Source organism: Solanum pennellii, chromosome 3 (genome assembly GCF_001406875.1).
Source record: "Solanum pennellii chromosome 3, SPENNV200".
Lineage (NCBI taxonomy): Eukaryota > Viridiplantae > Streptophyta > Magnoliopsida > Solanales > Solanaceae > Solanum > Solanum pennellii.
The window spans coordinates 42,433,905-42,440,360 of record NC_028639.1 but is presented as its reverse complement, the minus strand read 5'-3'; the positions used below and the strand labels follow the sequence as shown (position 1 = coordinate 42,440,360).

At 36.4% G+C, this 6,456-nt stretch overlaps 1 long non-coding RNA gene across 1 annotated transcript; it reads left to right on the top strand.

Annotated features, from left to right (window-relative positions):
* The first annotated feature begins 420 nt into the window (after nucleotides 1-420).
* On the top strand, nucleotides 421-1,888 carry LOC107012993. Its single transcript, XR_001456113.2, has 2 exons — nucleotides 421-993; nucleotides 1,612-1,888. It is a non-coding gene; the product is annotated as an uncharacterized LOC107012993 (long non-coding RNA).
* Nucleotides 1,889-6,456: the final 4,568 nt, after the last annotated feature.

The following is a 6,456-nucleotide window of genomic DNA, read 5'->3' as shown; positions in this document are numbered from 1 at the left end:
TATATTGATTCGCGAGCTTTCTAAATTTTCAAACGAGGTGACATAATTAACTTTTTAAACCCAAAATGTTTTTTCTTAAGTCATTTTAAAGTAGCTTTAGTCGATTTTTCTAATTTATAGATATAAATACACATTGCATAGTTTTTATATATTTAGCATATTTCATAATTATTCAAAAATCGTTTCGAAATATTTTATTTTTATTTTAAAATACTTTACTATTTAATTTAGTCATATAGTATTCTACATTTTTTTTTGATTAATTATTTTATAATTAAATCGGTTATTTTATTTTCGTTAAAGTTAAGAAGCTCGTCAAATTAATTTATGTTGACACGTCATATTTATTTGTTTTGGCTGATTTCACAAAGTAAACTCAATTCGGCTACGTCCTAATTTCATTTAGTTAAATTTCAATTTTGATTTGGGTCGATTTATTAACCCACATAGCTTTGTCAAAATGCATATTGGGCCTTTTGCCTTACTCCTTCCAGCAATTCCTAAGAAGCCCAACATTTCCAAAAGCCTAATCCAATACCCAACCTATCTCACTTCTCCAATCAAACCGACCGCCCCAGCCCAACCTTTTGACCCGATCCAGATTTTTTTTCTCACTATCAAAAGAACCCAAGTATCCCTAGAACCTTCTCAATTGAAAGCTCATCCAAATTCATAGCAGCAGCTCACGCTCTAAATCAGCGCGTCACCAGCAGCTTGAGACGACGCGCTTCGCAGCAACGGCAAGTGCACAATAGGTTCACGCCTTGGACGCGTGAATCGGTTCGTCTGCGACTTCTTGTCGTCTTCCCCTCCAACTTCTCTTTCTTCCCGTCACTCTCAAGTTGTACCATCACAGCAGGCGCAGTCCCTAATAGCACGCGAAGTCGTCCTTGGGGATGTGAGATCGCCCCACGTTGCGCCCAAGGACAATGGAGTTAATCGAAGCCCATTCTCCCTACCTCTATGGGAGCGGATTCAGAAATTTAGGAAAAGGTTGGTCATCCCTTTTTGGTGAAAGATTTTGGGGCATTTGAATTTTCGGAATGGGCTTCGAACGAAATTTTCGTTCTTTCCCGCCCACGAATTGGAACCCTAATTTTTCCCTATATATATTCGCTTGTTATTCACAAAAAAGGAATGATTTTTTGGGAAATTTTTGGGGGAGAGTTTCTTTCTGAAAATACAGAGAAAGCCTGGGAGAAGAAAAAGGGGGATTTGGAAATTTTTGAGTTAGCTTTTGTTGGAAAATTCCTATAGCAAAGGTAGTGATAAAACAAAACAACTATAATCCATATAGAAAACTAAAAGATAGTCAAGAAAAACAGTAAAAAAAAATTGCTTCTTCTTTCCTGTTGAGTGTTTTGGGTTCGGTATTTCGTTCGAACATTGTTGGCTACTGTTCGTGTTCGGTAATTGGTGTGGTGGAAGGTTTACATCGGCTCGCTAGCTGTCCAGTATCGCTGCCCCCGGAGAGTTAACACTCCCCGCTTTAGTTTTCTCTTTGCTCCCATTTCATTTCATTGTGACACTTCGATGTTGGAAAAGCGTTGTTATATGACTATTAGCTATTAATCCCTGCTGACATATTGTTTTCTTCAATATGATGTACAGGTTTTCAGTTTGGTTTCTCAAAGTCAGTTGCAATATCAAATTGATTGTGCGGATTGTTTTGTTCAATGTTGTGGTCTTTAGATATCTCGAATTCGAACTTTTGTTATGTTTTCCTTATACATATTTGTTGACACAGCTTATCTTTTGCTGAAAGAAAGTAGAAACCAAAAATTTGCCTATGAAAAAACGATTTATCGTGTTGGTTACCTTTGGTAGATTCAATGGTTTATCTCATCGATCCTCCGGAATAATTTGTTGGGTTAAGTTTTTGATTCAATAGTGTGCTGTTTTTTTTTTCGCGTTCTATTTCTCTTCGTGTCGAGCCCGTTTGGTATGTAATATTCGAGCCTTATTTTAGATGTATTTGTCTCCATTTAGTTGTTTTTTTTTTCTCCTGCTAACATTGAGTCCCTTATTTTCTTATTGTTATCATTTTTCTTCTCGTCTTGTGATTTGAGACCAAGCACATTCGTAGCCCTAGACACTCCATTTGGAATATTTGTTCTCATTAAGTGTTCCCCACTCTTTCCTGTCTTAATGAAGCTGCAAAAAGGTTGAAATTTCCTGACATATTCATGTCATTGCTGTATTATATCAATTATACCATGTAGAACTCTTAGCCTTATTTCGAAGTCACCTGGATTGTTCTTCTTCTTTTTTTTCTTTTCATTGTGCAATGGTCGTGTGTTTAACTTAAAGGAATAAACCTATTTTGATTAGAGGTATTGTTCGACTTAAGAGATAAAATATTAGTTTAGCCATATTTGTCATAATTTGAAGGCAGTGTCTATTTGCTTTCTCTTCTCTTTACCCCTTAAACTTGGAGCTATAATTCTTGTCAAGGAGCATGTTTTGACCCATTAGCCTTTTATTGTTTACAATTAGTTTAATGGTGACCGTTTAATTATCAGTTTGGCTCATTCAAGGTCACGTGGTCATTACTTGGCTATGGTTTAATTAATATAAAAACAGATCTCAGAATGAAACACTAATCTGTCTACTGCCTTGAACCTCAGCCATCTTGACTTTTGCTTAAATCGTTTAAAGATTATTAAAATATCATGTGTCTAGTATTTTTTTCATCTTTTTTTATTTTTTTCAGAAACTGGAGTATGGTAGAGTGTAGTTTCATTTACCTCGCACTTTCTAATTTTAAGACATGATTCATTACTCATCATATTATTCTTTGTTTGCATGTGAAACTCCGTTCGAGTCCATTCGGACACTGTTGTAACTCTTTGCATTTTCTTGTCAAGACACAAAGGCTCCAACTATGCCTTTTCGAGTCACTCGTCCTTTAAAATCGATGAACATATCGTGGAGTAAGGATCAAAGAAGCTCAAAGAGTTGAAGGAATTAAGTCATTAGGGCCCAAAATTTCATTTTGTCTTAATATTTATATTGTTGTTGTCGTTGGGACTAAGCCCATTTAACTATTTTATTTGTATCCTTATAGTTTATGACAGGTACAAGTGAAGTGGGCCAAAAGCCCAAAACAAAAATGAGTCCAAATACCAGTCCAGGCGGAAAAAAAACCAGGATTTGGACCCAACTCTCACTCCTTCTCTCTCTCTCTCTCTCTCTTATTTTTCGTTATTTATTTTCTTTATTTGTCGCTAGTTTTAGGGTTAAAAAACTCGAATCCGCGCAAGACGTTGATATTCTGTTTAAATGATCAAACTAATTCAATCGGATAAAAAAATTAAAAATGACTTAATTAAGTTTGCGAGTTAAAATATTGAAAATAGGTTTATGATTCACCCTTTTATAAAGCTAGATAAAATTTCAATTCAAAAATATTCTAAGTTAAGTTTCGGTCAAATTAAAATTAGTTGTCGAATAACCGCAACTAAGCGAACGTATAAGTGATTTCATACCTTGCTAAGACCTTAATAAGAATCCCTGAACCCCCTTTACAGTTTTCAAAATGATTTTTTCTGTTTAAGTCTTTTTGAAAACATAGTTTGCTTGATTTTTCTCAAAATTAAGTGGTGACTCTAAAAAGTCGAAAACTTACAAAAATTCATATTTTTCCGAAAAAGTTTAAAACACCTCCAGAACTAATTCTGAAAAAGAAAGATGGGTCTCTTAGATGTGTATTGACTACCAACAATTCAACAAGGTCACTATAAAAACTAGGTATTCGCTCCCTAGGTTTTATGATTTGTTTGATCAACTCCAAGGAGTAAGTAACTTTTCAAAAATCGATTTGAGGTTGGGGTATCACCAACTTAGGGTGAGAGGTGATACATACCTCTAAAGTCTTTAAGAACGAGATATGGTCATTATGAGTTCCTAGTTATGTCTTTTGGTCTAACAAATACATCGGCGGCGTTTATGTACCTTATGTATAGACTGTTCCGGAGTTATCTTGACTCCTTTTTAATTATCTTTATTGATGATTTCTTGGTATATTTTAAAAGTGAGGCTTAACACATGGTTCATTTGAGGATAGTATTGCAAGTCCTCAAGGAATATCAACTCTTTGCTAAATATAGCATGTGTTAACTTTTGTTGAGATCGGTTGATTTCTTGGTCACATTGTTTCAAGTGAGGTTATAGAGATCGACCCCAAGAAAATGGAAGAGATTAATAATTTGCCTACACCTTTGAATCCAATCGATTTTCAAAGTTTCTTGGTTTAGCTAGTTATTTTAGGAGATTTTTTGATGGGTTGCATCTATTGCTTCTCTTTTGACAACCTTAACCCAAAAGAAAGTTAAGTTTTAGTATTCCGAAGCTTATGAAAGAAGTTTCCAATAGTTGAAAGATAACTTAACCTCTACCCTGGTGTTGAACTTATAGGGGTACCAAAGGTTTGTAATGTATTGTGATGCTTCTCGAGTAGGTTTGTTTTTTATCCTGATACAACATGGTAAGGTGATAGCATACGCCTCTAGAAAATTGAAGGTGCATGAGAAGAACTATCCAACTCATGACCTTGAACTAGCGGGTGTAGTGATTGCCTTGAAAATATGGAGGCATTATATTTATGAGGTACATGTGGATGTATTTACGGACTATAAGAGTCTTCAACATGTGTTCACTCAAAAGGAGTTGAATCTCCGAAAAAGAAGGTGGTGGGAACTTTTGAAGGATTACAATATGAGTGTTCTCTACCACCCCGGCAAGGCCAATGTGGTTGCGGACGCTCTAAGTCGAGTGTCAATGGGTAGTTTAGCTCATGTTCCGGATGATAAAAAAGAGTTAATGAAAGAGGTACATAGATTGATTCTGATGGGTGTTCATTTGAAGATTCTCCAAATGGACGTTCTATGGTTCATCATAATTCCAAATCATCTTTAGTGGTGGAGGTGAATCTTAGCAACACCTTGATACTCTATTGATGATTTTGAAGTAATAGGATCTTAGTAAGCTCAATGAGTCATTATCCCAAGGGGATGGGGTACTTAGGTACCAAGGTAGATTGTGTGTATCGGATGTTGATTACCTATGAAGAAAAATATCGGAAGAAGCTCATGGTTCCTGATATTCCATTCATCTGGGTGCCACCAAAATGTATCATGATCTTCAAGAGGTCTATTGGTGGGACGGTTTGAAGAGGGATATAGCGGAGTTTATGACTAAGTTTTCTAATTGTCAACAAGTCAAGGCCGAACATGAAACACCGGGAGGGTTGACTCAAGTTATGGATGTCACCACTTGGAAATGGGAATATATCAATATGGATTTCGTACTGGGTTTGCCTCGAACACGTAGGCAAAATGATTCAATATGGGTGATTGTTGATAGATTGATGAAATCTTCCATTTTATCCCTTGAAATCTACTTATTCGGTAGAGGAATATTCTAGGTTGTACGTTAATGGGATTGTGAGTTTGCATGGGATGCCTTTGTCCATCATGTCGGATAAAGGTGCCCGATTAACTTCTCATTTTTTGAGGTCTTTCTGTAAGGGGCTAGGTACTCAAGTGAAACTTAGTACTGCTTTTCATACGCAAATTGATGGTCAAGGGAAAATCACCATCCAAACACTAGAATATATGTTAAGGGCTGGTGTCATTGACTTCAAGGGTAATTTAGACGATCACCTACAGTTGGTAGAGTTCACCTACAATAATAGCTAGCATTCGAGTATTTCTATGGCACCATTTGAATCACTCTATGGTAGGATATGTAGGTCTCCGGTTGGGTGGTTTGAGGTTGGTGAGTCTTCATTCCTTGGTCCCGAAATAATCTATGAGGCCATGGAAAGAGTTCGGATGATAAGGGATAGGTTGAAAACAGCCTATAGTCGGAAAAATCTTATGCCGACTATTGAAAAAGAGACCTTGAGTTTGAAATAGCTGATTGGGTCTACTTGATGATTTCACCCATCAAAGGGGTCATGAGATTTTGTAAAAAGGGGAAGCTTAGTCACTGGTATGTGGGCCCTTATGATGTATTGAAACGGGTCGAGAAAGTTTCTTATGAATTGAAATTACCAAGTGAATTGGCCCCAATTCACCCGTATTTCATGTCTCTATGCTCAAGAAATATATAGGCGACCCGGTGTCTATTCTCCCGATTTAAGGGTTAAGGGTGAATGAGAACCTTTCTTATGAAGAGGTTCCGACTGAGATTCTAGATCGTCAAGTCAAAAAGTTGAGGAATAAAGAGGTTACCTCCGTAATCCTACGGAGAAACCAACTAGCTGAGGGTGCAACATGGGAGGCCGAGGCCGACATGAAGTTCCACTACACTCATCTATTTCCTCTTACTCCTATCCAAAATTGACGTAAGTACTTCCTCTTAAAAAATAAAATTATGAATAAGATGTGAACTTGGCCTATTTTATAAAGTATGTGCATATCTTTGTAAAGGTTCATGCTAAAATGAGTTTTA